Consider the following 16,234-nt stretch of genomic DNA (forward strand, 5'->3'; position numbering starts at 1 on the left):
TAGAGGTAAAAATTACAACACGAGGGAATTTGCCAACGCTGTCACAAACCCCTCCACCTTGGAGGAACACTATCCTCGGTGTTCTAGAACCAAGCATAAAACAAAACAGACCTTAAGCCAAAACAAAATTAATCTGGAGCTTTATAGACACAACTCTATACAATTTATTTACAATTTGATTTACATTTGTTTCATTCAACAAACAAAAAAGGATATGTTACCCGCATCTGATCAGTGATTTCCCATGTGGCTTCCTCTGGCCCAAAGTGCCTCCACTGCACTTTCATTTGTTCTATTACTCTATTCATGAGCATAAGCTACCTTCATTCCAAGTATTGGAAAATGGTAGCTTCGGTTGGTATTTTCATCAATAAAATCAAAGAAGAAAAAATTTGAATTTATATTTTTGGTTTATAACACCACAAGTGTCAAGTTGGCCCTCCTTAACTCTCATATCGACTTAGCTTAAGTGGCACCCCTTTGCATGGCTTCGAGGCTATATAAATAGACCACTCACATTTCTCATTTGATATACAACACACTACACATCTTTGATCTACCCTTTCTCAAAGAAGACTTGGAAGGTCGAGTAGAAGATGAAGACACACATATTTGATCTGCCCTCGCTCAAAGAAGACCTAGAAGGCTGAGTAGAAGATGAAGACATATATCTTTGATCTACCATTGCTCGAGGAAACTTGGAAGGCCTAATAGAATACTAAGTTTGAGGCATACAATTTATGTGGTTTTGTGGCTCGTTCCTATGGAAGAAATGCGAAACTCTGAGGCACATTGTTCTGTGATATATAGGAAGCACTGGGATTTCTCATCTTTGTGATATACATGAAGATCCAAGGCTCATCATCTCTATGACATGTGCGAAGGTCTGATGCTCTTTGTGATATGAAGTTGACCTAGTTGCAGACCTTCTTGGAGGACAGATTTGTGATATTTTGTTTTGGCATATTAGAGTTGGCTTGACACTTGTGGGAGGTCACCTTGCTGGTTACTTTCTAATTATCTCTTGATGCCTTGGCTAGAATATTTTGATGTATAATTTGATGAATTGAACTCTCTCTTATAAGGAAAGATTATCGGGTTTTCCCCCTTGTGGGGTTTTGTCCCAAGAAATGTTGGTGTCTCTTGTTTTATTGTCTCATTGTGATCTTTACTGCTTTACTAATCTTAATGGTTTAAATTTTTAGGTATAACTGCTCAATGATTGGAATGCTCTAAAGAAGCCAAATTGTATCATTGGAAGTAGTTGTCAGTTTGAAAATTGTTCTAGTCTACCTAGCTACTAGAAAATCAACTGGTTTCAGAGCTAAGTTGGTTCAGAACGAAAGTTGAAGATCACATCTTGTTGTCCTGGAACCCTAAATCTAAAGCACATTAGCCTGAAGATCTGCAAGAAGAATTGTGACTTTGAGGCCTTTGAAAAAAGGTCTCCTATTATGTCTCCTGACCAAGACCAGAATGTTCAAAGAAGGCGAAAATCCTAGGCACAAGGAGTCATCAAAATCGAAGTCTTTAAGAAGCAAATCGAAGCATTAAAGGAGAGCAAGTTCCTGTGGCATATCTCTGTGGAAAGAAAGTAAATTTATATGGTATATCTCTTTGAAATAAAAGCATGATCCGAACCTATGGTAAAGGCTTCTGTGGTAATAATTATGCAAAACCAAATCTCTGTGACATAATGGTATAAATTTGGGCCTCTTCTTGATATCACTAAAATGCAACATTGATGATGCAGTGACATGTTAGTATCCAAAGAATTCCTTGGAAGGAGATTGAAATTGTCTCTAACTCAATACCTCAGATCTATCTGGTCAAAGCAAGACAAAGAGCTTAGGACTATTGATGAAGGCTAGGGTCATGGACTAATTTCAAGCACGGAATTGAGTCTCTGTGGGACCACCTTATTCATGTGTTGGATCAATTACCTCGACATATGGATAACCGAATCTTTGTGAAATATCTACGAAGAAAGTAAATCTGAAGTCTCTTCCAGAAATCAACACTCCACAAATCTCATGAACCAAATGACTATGCCGCTCGTGAAGTATATTTTGTAATGATCCTAAATAGGAATACAAGTGATAACAAGCAAATAATCTATGTAGCAAATTGTAAAAATGAAATATACATTAGGCATCCACAGAAAAGCTGCAAATAAGGAACTGTTGAACCATTTTATTAAGTTTCTGAAGGCAAAATACAATAGATAACAAGATGGTGCACCTGGGCTTGTCCCAATGGACAAGCATGACCAAACCCAGGTGGGAAAATGGCTGAGCTGAAGGCTACCCAACTGCTGCACCAATCTGCAATGCGCTGCCTAGAAAACTCTCTCTCTCCTGAAGTTCGAATGGTTGGAAAGTGCACTTATACTAGCCAAAAAATTGTATGCTTTTAACCTCGAACTCCTTGGCCTAAACCCAAAAAAACCCAGAAGGGATTTTGGCTGGTTTGGACCTCTAATTTTCAACCCCCTTGGAGCCTCACCTCAGTTGTAGCTGCAAAACTCGGCCTGCTGGAAACTGCCTATAAATCCTCCTGAAAACTCCTCCAAAATGTTGAGTTCACCCTTGCTATCCAACCCTTGACTTCCCGGATGAGCTCTTGGCCAAAATCACCTGCTCCCAAGCTCCACGAAAATCTGCTAAGTGGCCTCTACGTTGTCCCTCAGCCCAGCAATTCGAACTGCTGGAATGCTGGCTCAGTTGGCTGTAAAACCCAGCAAGAATGTTGGTCTAGTGCTGCTACCTCAGCTCCCTAACTCCCCGACAAGCAATATGATCTCTACTGGCCTCAATCTCCCTTTGTGTGTTTCCTGGCTGCCCAAAAATACGCACTCCTTGCTCTGCACTGGCTACTGGTGCTATGTCACTGCCTCAAAACTCCTGAAAACCCTTGTGGAACAGCCTCCCTAGGGCGGGCACAGATGGTCCCCCGAAGTAGAGGTTGAATCTCCCGCTTGAGAGACTCATGGCTAAACAATCAGTTGACTCAGCTAAACAGCAGAGTGAACAGTTGAGTAGTTGTTTGCAAATGTCAAAGATGAAACCAAAATGAAAGTTGATCTCTCCTTATAACTCCTTGGGCCTCCTTAGCCTCATGTGGGCCCCTCCATCCACCCATTCGACTTTCCCTCCAAGTTGTTCGAATGGCTAATTCGAACTCCCATGTGGGTGGCCCCCACATTCCACTAGTAGCCAAATAAAGTCGATTTGGCTCCTAAGTCCCTAAGTCAAAAGTGTGGGGTCCTCTCCCTTAGTCAAAACTATGCAAAATTGTGTAGCAGCACCCTGTTACAAATGTGTTTGAGAAGGGACATGACAGTCCTCCCCTCCCAAATGTTGCTTGCCCTCAAGCAACCTCAAAGTTGGGTGCTCCAATATGTGCTCACCCTCCCAGGTGGCATCCTCATCCGGCAAGTTCTTCCAGCGCACCAAGAACTCCCTGATGGTCCTGCTCCTCAGTTTCCTTTCCCTGCTCTCCAAAATGGCCTCCGGTTCCAACACCAAGTGGCCCTCATCATCTAGTGGGGGTAGATCAGCTGCTGCTGTCACCTGTTGTCCCAACACCCTTTTAAGGCATGAGACATGAAAAACGTTGTGGATCCTACTCCCCTGAGGCAGCTCTAGCTCATAAGCCACCTCCCCAACTCGTCTAATCACCCGGTAGGGCCCATAGAAGCATGGTTGTAGCTTCTCAGCCCCCTTCTGCTTCAGCGTGGACTGCCTGTAAGGCTGCAGCTGGAGGTATACCAAGTCCCCCTCCTCAAAGTGTCTCTTTGTCCTGTGCCGATCTACGTAAACTTTCTGCTGATTTTGGGCTGTCACCAAATTATCCTTGAGAGCCTTGAGGATATCTTGGCTCTCTTGGACCCAATCTTTGGCCTTTGGGGCCCAGCTGTCTCCAAAAACAATATCAGCAAAAGACAATGCATCATATCCATAAAGAGCACGGAAAGGAGTCATACCGATGGACATGTGGTGTGTGGTGTTGTAGCAGTACTCGCCCAGATGCAACCACCGAATCCAAGTCCTCTGCTGGCCAGTCACGTAGTTCCTCAGGTACCCTTCCAGCCACTGATTAACTCTCTTCGTCTGGCCATCTATCTGAGGGTGATAGCTGGTGCTAGGAGTGAGCTTCGTCCCGACCAATCTGAAGAGTTCCTGCCAAAAGCCTCCCATGAATCTGCTGTCCATATTGCTCACTATGTTCTTGGGGAGCCCATGCAATCTGAAAATCGCCCAGAAGAACAGTTCTACAACCTGTGCAGTCGTGTACCTAGTGGGGATGGTGAAAAAGTGGGCAAATTTGGTCAACCTATCAACCACTACGTAGATGCAATCCTTCCCCTGCACTGTGGGAAGCCCTGTGATGAAATCTATAGAAATACTTCCCTATTTTGCCTCAAGGATGGAAAGTGGTTGTAGCAATCCTGTGGGGTGGGTCAATTGCCCCTTGTTCCTCTAACAGACCTCACACTCCCGTATGTGTTGTAGCACGTCCCCTTTGAGGCCCTTCCACGTGAATCTCTCCCAAACAACCATATAAGTCTTCTGGAACCCCTGGTGCCCGGACAGTGGTGAATCATGTGTTGCTTGGAGAAGCCTCTCCCTCAACTGCGAGTTGGGCACTAAGAAAATAAGCCCCTTGTAATAGATGACCTCGTCCATCACTCGGTAACGCTCACTTGCATGGGTACCCTCCAATACCTCGCATGCCCTCTTGTCTTTGGAGTACTCCACCAACAACTAAGCCTTCCAATCATGGCAAATGCTCATGAGAGATAACCCAGCTGGTCTTCGAGATAGAGCATCGACCACCACATTATGCTTTCCCAGCACATACTCTATATCGATGTCATAGGCCTGCACCTTGCTGACCCATCTCTGTTGCCTGTCATTGAGGCCCTGCTGCCCCATGAAATGTCGAAGACTGTTGTGATTAGTCTTCACTCGAAACCAGTTGCCCACCAAGTACTAACGGAACTTGGTCAATCCATGCATAATGGCTAGCATCTCCTTGTCATATATGGAATATGACAGCTCATGTGGTATGAGCTTTTGACTCTTGAAAGCAATGGGATGCCCCTCCTGTGACAATACTGCTCCAACTCCTACCTCGGATGCATCACACTCCACCATGAATGGTTGGGAAAAATCCGGAAGTGCCAAGACAGGGCAACTACTCATCACCTCCTTGAGGCAATCGAAGGAAACCTGTGCTCCATCAGTCCATGCGAAGGCCCCTTTCTTGGTCAAGTCGGTCAAGGGTGCTGCCAGCTGTGAGAACCCCTTGACAAACTTTTTGTAGTAGGTGCAAATGCCCAAGAAGCCCCTCAGCGTGGTCACATCTCGAGGTACTGGCCAATCTCGGATGGCCCGAATCTTCTCCTCGTGGACCTTCACCCCATCAGCACCAATGATATGCCCTAGGTAGAGCATCTCTGTCAGCCCAAACTCGCACTTGGAGAGCTTGGCATAAAACTGCTACTCCTCTAGAATGCGCAATACCTCCTCCAAGTGTTGCAGTAATCTCTGAAGGAGAGGGCTTCTTTAAAGTCTTCATCCATAGACTGCCACTTTCTGAAGTAATCTCCCATCTGAGGGGGGTCTTCCTACCTTGCAGGCTCGATTGGTGCCATTGGCATGAAAGAAGGAAGTCTAGCACGAGTTGGCACATTGGCTGAAGGGCGTTGCGCTGTTGGTGAGGGATGATCGATGGCTGAGAGGCCCCAGAAGTTTCCCCAAACAGAAACCCTTTAGGAGTGGTCCTCTCTCTATTTTGTGACCTGATCTCTTCCAGCATGTCTTTCTGACCCTTGGCTAAGTCACTTTGGGCCCTCAGGAGACTGTCAAAAGCCATCTCTTCCATGCTCTTGGGCTCTGCCATTTCCTCCTCTTATGTTGCCGCTTTCCCTCTGTCCTTCGTGTCTGGAGTAATCTCCAGCTCTCTTTCTCTACTCCGGTACCTCTGCCTTCGGTAGGTGATGTTCTGCTGGTCCCCTTCTCTCATAGGAGATAATCCCCACAGCTGAGCCAAGAACTAGGCTCTGATACCACTGTAATGATCCTAAATAGGAATACAAGTGATAACAAGCAAATAATCTGTGCAACAAATTATAAAAACGAAATATACATCAAGCATCCACAGAAAAGCTGCAAATAGGGAACTGTTGAGCCATTTTATTAAGTTTCTGAAGGCAAAATACAATAGATAACAAGATGGTGCACCTGGGCTTGTCTCAATGGACAAGCATGACCAAACCCAGGTGGGAAAATGGCTGAGCTGAAGGCTGCCCAACTGCTGCACCAATCTGCACTACGCTGCCCAGAAAACTGTCTCTCTGCTGAAGTTCGAATGGCTGGAAAGTGCACTTATACTGCCCAAAAAATTGTATGCTTTTAACCCCAGACTCCTTGGCCTAAACCCAGAAAAACCCAGAAGGGATTTTGGTTGGTTTGGACCTCTGATTTTTGACCCCCTTGGAGCCTCACCTCAGTTGTAGCTGCAAAACTCGGCCTGCTGGAAACTGCTTGTAAATCCTCTTGAAAACTCCTCCAAAATGTTGAGTTCACCCTTGCTATCCAACCCCTGACTTCCCGAATGATCTCTTGGCCAAAATCACTTGCTCCTAAGCTCCACGAAAATCTGCTAAGTGGCCTCTACGCTGTCCCCCAGCCCAGCAACTCGCACTGTTGGAACGTTGGCTCAACTGACTATAAAACCCAGCAAGAATGTTGGTCTAGTGCTGCTACCTCGGCTCCCTAACTCCCCGACAAGCAATATGATCTCTGTTGGCCTCAATCTCCCTCTGCGTGTTTCCTGGTTGCTTACAAATACGCACTCCTTGCTCTGCGCTGGCTACTGGTGCTATGTCACTGCCCCAGAACTCCTGAAAACCCTTGTGGAACAGTCTCCCTAGGGTGGGCACGGATAGTCCCCCAAAGTAGAGGTTGAATCTCCCACTTGAGAGACTCGTGGCTAAACAGTCAATTGACTCAACTAAACAGCAGAGTGAACAATTGAGTAGTTGTTTGCAAATGTCAAAGATGAAACCAAAATGAGAGTTGATCTCTCCTTATAGCTCCTTGGGCCTCCTTAGCCTCATGTGGGCCCCTCCATCCACCCATTCGACTTTCCCTCCAAGTTGTTCGAATGGCTAATTCGAACTCCCATGTGGGTGGCCCCCACATTCCACTAGTAGCCAAATAAAGTCGATTTGGCTCCTAAGTCCCTAAGTCTAAAGTGTGGGGTCCTCTTCCTTAGTCAAAACTATGCAAAATTGTGTAACAACACCCTGTTACAAATGTGTTTGAGAAGGGACATGACAATTTCAATTATGATCAAAGGCAAATAAAAAGGTCTAGAGAATCAAGCTATATAAAATTGACAAGAAACTCATCAAGGAGGATGATGATCTTCACTTATGCATGAGATCTACACACCTTGAAGTATGGAAGGCACTGTACGACCCTAGAAAGGAAGAAATCATTGGTTCATTGCAAATAATGTACTATGTCTTTGGAATACCAAGCTATATGTCTCATTGGACCTAAAGCCCTAGCCCTTGGAAAAGGACAAATTCAATTAAAAAATCTTCAGGATGGAGCCTCAAACGCCTGAAAATCTCAAAAGGATGTCTTCATTGGATCTCAATAGGTCAAATGATCACAATATAATCTCAGGGCAAAAATACTTGTGAAATAATAACTATGGACTATTCCTAGTCAAGATCAAAGTTTCATTGGTAAAAGAGTCTGCCTAAAAGTACTCTGAAATAACAAAAGACGAAATGCTTTAGAATCTTCAGTCACTTATATCAGAAATGCAACTAGAAATTTGTGATTTGTTTTGATGTAATGCGTTATTCTCAAGGAGAAGTCTCTTGACTAGGTCATAGATCTAGTTTGATCAATATATATTTCTTGTTGCTATTGAAAAAGGGTCACCCTGCAAAATCGTTTTGGTTTATAATATAACCAAGTCATCAAGAAGACAAGCTGCAACTGAGGAGAATCAATGGATCGAATATCTAAAAGAGGTCTTGTCAACAAGAAGATGAATCACAGAGTTGAAGCATAATCACACTACAGTGGTTGAAGTTGAATGTGAGATCTGGAAAAGAAGGCATATAGTCTAAAGCTTGACGCTTGAATCTGATATGTTGTGATATGTTTTGTGAAGAAGTCACACTGAAAAGTGAAGTGTAAGTTAACAATTGCGTGCATGCTCGAAGATGTTGCATCAGAGGCGGGGTATTGAAGAAAAGTACCAAGAAGGTAGTTGGTTTAGTCAAAACCGCTAAGTTTGATTGCAATGCAAGGTATGTACTCTCTCAGAAACTTGGTTCTTTTAAGAATTAAAAGTGTATTTATCTCAACTCAAGCAATTTGGGACAAGATTGTGCTACAATTTGGGAATGTGAAACCATATAGTTGATATCTCAAATCCTTGTGAAGATCTCCAACAATATTCACTGAAGACCTTGTGTAAATAAACAAATTTGCATCTATGCCAAGAGTACTTGGCATTCTGAAGACGATCTGAATTGGAGTCTTGTATGGACCTATGTAAAAGATGTATGTAGTACTTAAAATTCCTTTCTAAGCCAAAGTAAATTGTTTGGTTGACAATGTTGAGGAAAAATTCCTCATGTCAAGATACTTGTGCACCTATTACTAAAGAGATCGAGTTCCTCCTTAAGATTAAAATCACTTCCAAAACTTGATAAGCTCTGATGAAAAGCTCGAAATCAATGCGTGGTTGTCATATGAAGATACCTCATCAGAATGTCTTTGGGAGATTGAAACTTTATGATATTTTAACAGTTGTATATAAATAAAAATCAAAGGCTGAAAATTCTAGCGTTTGGATGATTAGAAGTATTTATTGGATATCTAGGGTTAGTAAATCCTAGTAAACCAAAAGGGCTTGGAGAAGAAAGTCTAGGGTTTATGGCCAAAGCCCTAGGATCAAATGTTTCCGCTAAAAGAAGAAACCCTAGCTCTTGCAAGGAAGGAATAACATCATCATCATGATGTGGATGATGTTGATTTGCAAGTTGAATGTAAGAAAGCTAAGATCAAAAAGGAGTTGACATGTTCTCAAAGATAAGTATTTTATATCTCTCTTTCTTGTTATTACTATTATTCTTGTTTCTATTAGTCTCTTGTCTTTGTATATCTTGCTTGGTTATATTTGTTCTTCCATGGCTTCCTAGTAAGGATTGCAAGTACATAATGAAGGTTGCCAAGGTTGTGGCAGTAGATGATGAATGGAAGAACAAAGTAAAAGCGTGTGACAAGAAGACTCATGTTGAGAAATATTGTATTGGATGAGCTCTGGACTCAGACAGAGTAGACAAATTAGCCAGAATGAAGCTTATTTTTGATATATGTCGAAAAGAAGTCAATTGTGACTTCCAAGATGAAGATGGCTAGAAGAACCAAGCGAAGGATTGCCTCAATAAGAGGGAGAAGACTATGAAGTCAAGTACCCCATACATGGTACTCTCAAATTGATGACTATTTGATTCTACAAAGAGTGATGTCGATCCGATGTTGAAGATGAACCCATGATTTTGATGATCTATTTCTGACTAGGGATAAGGATCTCCTTGTCCAATAACATTTGGCATGATGGATTGCAAGTCCTTAGACATTCACATGGTGACAAAACTAACGAAGTTGCACGACTCTGATTTTGATCCTGTTGATCCCTCTATGTATCATAAATTGATTGGCTCATTGAACTATCTGGTTAACACCAAACCTAATATCTACTATGTTGTGAATGCGTTGAGCCAATTCTTGGTTGGATTGCAACGAAACATATATTGAGATATGTATGTGGCACCATTGATTATGGTTTGAGATATTTTTCTAATGGAGAATTGTAGTTGTATGGTTTTACAGATTAGGCCGGATGCACTACAGAGCACTTTTGGATGTTTTTGCTTGGATATCATGGATAAGTATGATGCAGACCTCTGTTGCATCTAGCACAAGCTGAAGTCTAGTATACAACTGATTGTTCAGCCTATTGTGAAGAAGTTTTCCTTTGAAAGTTGTTTGTTGATTTGTTTGATCAGGAGTTGGAATCGACTATGATATACTGTGACAATCAAAGTTGTGTGAGGCTTTTTGAGAATCTGCTTTTTATGACAAGTCAAAGCACATTGAGATCAAGTATCACTATATTCGGGATGATGTCCAAAGAAGAGTTGTGAGGCTCGAATACATTTCTATTGATAAGTAGGTCGTTGATGTTTTGACAAAGCCACTATCTCGAATGAAGTTTGTTTGCTTCTATGAGAAGCTTGGTGTGGCTGAGAATTCCTCTTGGAGCAAGAGAGCATTGATTGTATAGCATCATGAATCTTACTTGGGTTTGGATGAGAAATCATGGTTTATGGTTGGGAATATTGTTCTGGTTACCCCCTTAGGCCATTGAGCTTGACCGAGAGACCAATAGGTTTGGTCAAAAACACTGATTTTGAGTACTCTCCCTTGGGTCATTGTATTTGATTGAGAGACCATGTGGTCGGGGCAATTGGCTCTTTTTACATTGAGATCAAGATTCCTCCCTTAGGTCATGGAGTTTGACTGAGAGACTATATAGTCGGGAAGTATGATATTGAGATACGGATTCCTCCCTTATGTCATTGAGCTTGACCAAGAGACATTTGTGTATGGCCAGGGAGATGGACCCTATGTACTCTCTTAGGTCATTGAGTTTGACTGAGAGACCATTGGTATGGTCGGAGAGTTTGATCTTGATTAATCATGCTTGATTGAGAAACCATTACATATGGTTGGAGAGCTTGGCCTCATGAATGATATTGATTGATCCCATGGTCAATTAGGTTCTGACCATTGATGCCATTGGTTTTGGCTTGTGGGATGAGCTTGATGCTATCATCCTTCCTTAGGATGAGACTTGTACATCTAATTTGGTAATCTCTCCCTTGGGTCATTACCGAGAGGCTAGTGGATTGGTTGAGAAGATTGATCTTAAAAGAAAGAATGAAAAGTACCTCTTTAGCTATGAGGGAGTGTTGAAAAATGGTAACCTCGGTCAATGTTTTAATCAATAAAATCAAAGAAGAAAAAATTTGAATTTATATTTTTGGTTTATAACCCCACAAGTGTCAAGTTGACCCTCCTTAACACTCATGTTGGCTCAGCTTAAGTGGCAAGCTTTTGCATGGCTTGGAGGCTATATAAATAGACCAGTCGCATTTCTCATTTGATACATAACAAACTACATATCTTTGATCTTCCCTCACTCAAAGAAGACTTGAAAGGTCGAGTAGAATATGAAGACACACATCTCTTATTTGTCGTCACTCAAAGAAGACTTGGAAGGCCGAGTATAAGATGAAGACACATATCTTTGATTTTCCCTCACTCAAGGAAACTTGGAAGGTCGAATAGAAGAATAAGTTTGAGACATACAATTTTTGTGGTTTTGTGGTTCGTTCCTATGGAAGAAATGAGAAACTTTGAGGCACATTGTTCTGTGATACATGCGAAGGACTAAGGTTTGTCATCTCTGTGATATACATGAAGATCTTAGGATCATCATCTCTGTGACATGTGTGAAGGTTTGATGCTCTTTGTGATCTAAAGTTGACCTAGTTGCAAACCTTCTTGGAGGATAGATTTGTGATATTTTGATTTGGCATATTGGAGGGTTGGCTTGACACTTGTGGGAGGTCACCTTGCTGGTTAGTTTCTAATTATCTCTTAATGCCTTGACTGGAATATTCTGATGTACAATTTGATGAATTGAACTCTTTCTCATAAGGAAAGATTACCACGATTCCCCCTTGTGGGGTTTTGTCCCAAGAAATGTTGGTGTCTCGTTTTATTGTCTTATTGTGATCTTTTTTACTTTACTAATCTTAATGGTTGAAATTTTCAAGTATAACTACTTAATGATTGGAATGCTCTAAAGAAGTCAAATTGTATCATTGGAAGTAGTTATTAGTTTGAAAATTGTTCTAGCCTACCTAGCTACTAGAAAATTAACACCAAGATGCATAGAGGTTTTCACTGGAATTCTCCCTCTAGTTCTACCTATAGCATAGATAGATCAATCACATTATTAGAATCCAACACGTTTCTTTTAAGCAAAGAAACATGGAAAACATCATGAACTTTCACTGATGGAGGCGACGTCAGCCTATAGGCTACTAGCCCTATTTTTTCAAACACATCAAATGGCCCACAAAATCGTGGTTCCAACCTGGCACATGACCCAAATTTCAAGGAGCTTTCTTAGGTCTAACACGCAAGTATACATGCTCTCCAACTTTGAACTATTCGTGTCCTATGTTGGTTTGCGTAGCACTTCTGTTTGTCTTGTGCCACTTTTAAATTCTTCTAAATAGTTTCCATTTCTTGCTTCATTTTTTTAACATATCAAGCCCATTGAGGACCCTATTCACTAGATCACTCTAGCTGATAGGAATGTTGCAACTCCTCCTATACAGTGCTTCAAATGGGTTCATCTTTAGAGATTCTTGGTACCCGTTTTGTATGCAAACTCTACAAATGGAAGTTATTATTCCCATTTCTTTGTTAAAGTTTGAAAGTTCTATGCAGAAATTTAAAAAATCTTTGCAGAAACTTGAAAATTCTATGCAGAAAATTAAATGTTCTATGTTGTTGCAATTACTTAGAATGCAAATTTCTTCTTCAAAACATTTCAGATCAACAATTGTAGATAAAACATAAACTTAAGGATCACACGAAAACAACCAAGCACAAATATAAGCCACTAAGAGTTAGGTATAATGACTAGCGCAAAACCTATAAGGGGAAAACCCAAATGATTTTTCTTCTATTAGATCTCTTCAATTGTTCAGCAGAGTACAAAGAGAGAGAGAATGAGAACGAATAAAGTCACCAATGTTTGATCAACTTGCAGCTAAAATGCTTTTTCTCTTTACTTGAAGATCTTCTCTTGATCAAATCTTGTCCTTCACACTTGCTCTAGCTCTTCACATGCTCTTACTCTCACACTTCTCTTACACACACTCAACACTACCTCTCTTTCTTCACAATGAACATGCTACTCTCAACTCTCACTTGCTCTTGCTTAAATAGATGAGAAAGGAGAGGAGTTACAAAATGAATTCATGCCTTGAGCCAATAATAGGAGAATCGAATTCCATGAGGAAGGAGTTACTTGAGGAGAAGTGTAATTCATCCCAAGAATAGAAAGAGAGATACACTTGTCTTAAGGAGTTACAATTTGAATCAAGGAGAGAGAAAGAGTTACACTTAGACATGAGAGAAAATTTGGTAAGAGTTACAAATTGAATTTAATAAAGGAGTTACAAGAGAGAATATTTGGTGAGAGTTACAAATTGAATTTAATAAAGGAGTTACAAGTGCATTTAATGAAGAGTTACAGTTTTGCCATACATTGAATTAGTGAGGGAGAGTTACATACTCTTAAGTGTGGAGTTACAAGAGAGAATATTTGGTGAGAGTTACAAATTGAATTTAATAAAGGAGTTACAAGTGCATTTAATGAAGAGTTACAGTTTTGCCATGAGTTACATACTCTTAAGTGTGGAGTTACTCCAATGGAAGACACACTATTCCTAGAACAAATTTCCATGCAAAAAAGCACACTAGTTGATTGATTCAGTTAGTGTTTCACTAAGTCACCTAGGGTGCTTCATGCATGTGACCAGATACATTGTATCTTCCCTCTTCTTCCTAATATATAAAAAAGACGCAGAGCACAACACTGTGTTGGTTGGCATGTTTTAGTTTTAGGCTTATGCAATGTTATTTTCTTCTTGACGGTTTGAGATAGAATACAGATGAATTTTTTAGAGGTCCTATTTTATATGTTTCGATTGTTCATAATTTCCAGCAGTATGTATTTGTAGATTAATTTAGCTCCGATTTGTTATTTTCATTGAAGCTTTCAAGTTTTAAGCTACCTAGGTTTAGGGTTAATTTTTCTGAGTGACAAATCTGCTCATCATGGTCTGAAATTTAACAGTGTTATGAATTCAAACCCGAATTGAATCTTAATTGTTGATGCTCGTATATTTAACATTATTGGACCATAGCTCACAAGAGAGGTGAGCTCGGCTCTATTAGTGAGCTCGGTAATTTGCAACCTCACTCTTTTTTCCCCTCTTTTCAATATGTGACTTTCTGGGGTTCTCCTATGTATAACAAGGGTCTTTCCTCTAATTCTTGAGTGTATTTTATGGGCATCCTAACCATGCAACCCCATTCTCATCCCTCCTTGCCAACGTTGCAGATCTTTACAACCCAAGTTATCTTTCTTCAATTACATCAAACTAAGCAGCTTATCAGGAAACTATAGTGAATTACATCCAGCATGAAACAGACTTCTATATACATGCAAAAAAATGCACTGCTGATAAATCACTGGCTTAAAATAGTCCACTAATTCAGATTATAAACATCGTCTTTCTGCTAAGTTATATGGCATATTGCCATATTCCTGATACTTTTGCATGTAAGGAGCCATATGAAAGTGCTTAAAGAATGATCATGAGTCGTGACAGTCACTCTCTCAATCATGCAAAGAAGACCAGAGATTCAAAGCAAGATGCTTGAACTCCATGATAAATAGTTTTATAAATGTACATGCATGGTACAATGAAAACAAACATATTTAATGACAAATACATAGTTGCCAACATGTGCATAAAATGTACAATATGTAGCTTCATCTGAAAATTACATTGAATTGCATTATGTTTCAATGCCAAATTGCAGAAAAACATGAAGAAGCCAACCAAAACTTGTAAGCAGCTTGTACAACGAGATTCTGGGATGCTATGAGATTACCTCTGCGTCAGCTGTTAATGCTGTGGAATGCCATCCTCCTGCTGCAATATCAACCTGAGATCAAAAAGACCACTTTTATCTAAAAAAATTAATCCAAGAAGACAGTCAACTTTCTGATAAATGTACATTTGACAATATGCAATAGTCACACAAGCGACTAAGTATTTGTTACACCACTACCTTGTCATTTATATCCAAGAAACAAAATGATAATCCACCCCTATTCCTGTTTAAATTCCTAGTCTTAAAGATGCAGAACTGTTTCAGCTTGTCCCAATTTCTTGTATAAATACAATGAGCTTTGGATATCTTCATCTCTCAATGACGTGTTAGGAACTTTTATAAATTAAACCTTTTTGTTCCTAAAACATTTTCTTTTATAGTTACAGAGCTGACAGGTGCTGCTACAACAAAACTTTGTATTTGGTATCCTTCTACAATAATTGATCTTAAATAGCGCTTCCCATTTCTTTAAACCAAAAAATCTAGGCATCAAAAACAACCTTATGAGATGCTCTCATTTTTACACAACACCAAATTAAAATAAATCATTTTCTTTAGACAGCTTGTTCAGGTGAAGGACAATACATATTACAGCCTCTATTTGGCCTTCCATTGTGCATAATACATATAGCTTTTGAAGGCACAAAAAGGCATCTGTTTAAACCTTGTATAATCAGTACAACCAACAAATTACACTTCAAAAGGATAGACATAAACTTGATCAAAAAGTACATAACTTGTTGCACCCATACTCTGGAGAGGACACCTACATAGAGAGATCTCAACAAACTCCTGGTTATTTTGGGCAAGAATTTTGTTGGAGAAGTTGGGGATGATATCATTATTCTTAGGAGAACTAATGGATCTAGGAAAACAATTGATAATTATAATTTTATCGTATGAGGAAAGATTTGCTCTCTCCATTCTCCATTTGCAACTTAGATTGGATCTTAGTGATGAATGAAAAAACTTGTGAGCGAGCTAGCTCCAAACTTTAAAGGATAAGGTGTTTTATGTATGTAAGTTTTGGTTTTGTTTATATCAATTTCTATGTTGTGGATAAATGTTATAAGGAACCATTTGGAGGTTATAGTTTGCAGAGTATGAATGACAAAAGCAAATGACGCCATAAGAGGAACACCATGCTACATTGAAGGAGCATGTAGTGGTGAGAAAACGCTATCACTAATACTATAGTCTTTGGTATCATCTACCTTCAAGATCACACTTCACAAATTCCGTATTTAAGTATTAGATGTGTCTATAGACAATCTTTGGTAGGGGCCACCTCATTGTTGCTTTGAGTAGTGAATCTTGATTGACCCTCTCCCTCATAACCTTGTAAAATGTTAACCACGAAAACT

At 40.3% G+C, this 16,234-nt stretch overlaps 1 long non-coding RNA gene and 1 pseudogene across 2 annotated transcripts in view; one reads left to right on the forward strand and one right to left on the reverse strand.

Annotated features, from left to right (window-relative positions):
* LOC149243052 (uncharacterized) overlaps positions 1 to 14,931 on the forward strand; it is a 99,252-nt gene extending 84,321 nt beyond the window's left edge. Inside the window, exon 3 of the long non-coding RNA XR_016246684.1 lies at positions 14,796 to 14,931. This is a non-coding gene — a long non-coding RNA (uncharacterized LOC149243052). The remainder of the gene's footprint in view (positions 1 to 14,795) is intronic.
* Positions 1 to 16,234, reverse strand: part of LOC149243053 (ultraviolet-B receptor UVR8-like) — a 168,585-nt pseudogene that overhangs the window by 78,544 nt on the left and 73,807 nt on the right. Inside the window, exon 9 of the transcript XR_016246683.1 lies at positions 14,868 to 14,921. The product of XR_016246683.1 is annotated as an ultraviolet-B receptor UVR8-like (transcript). The remainder of the gene's footprint in view (positions 1 to 14,867; positions 14,922 to 16,234) is intronic.

The sequence above is a fragment of the Pinus tabuliformis genome, chromosome 8 (genome assembly GCF_031772625.1).
Source record: "Pinus tabuliformis cultivar Carrire ecotype Pingquan chromosome 8, CPIR1, whole genome shotgun sequence".
Taxonomy (NCBI): Eukaryota; Viridiplantae; Streptophyta; class Pinopsida; order Pinales; family Pinaceae; genus Pinus; species Pinus tabuliformis.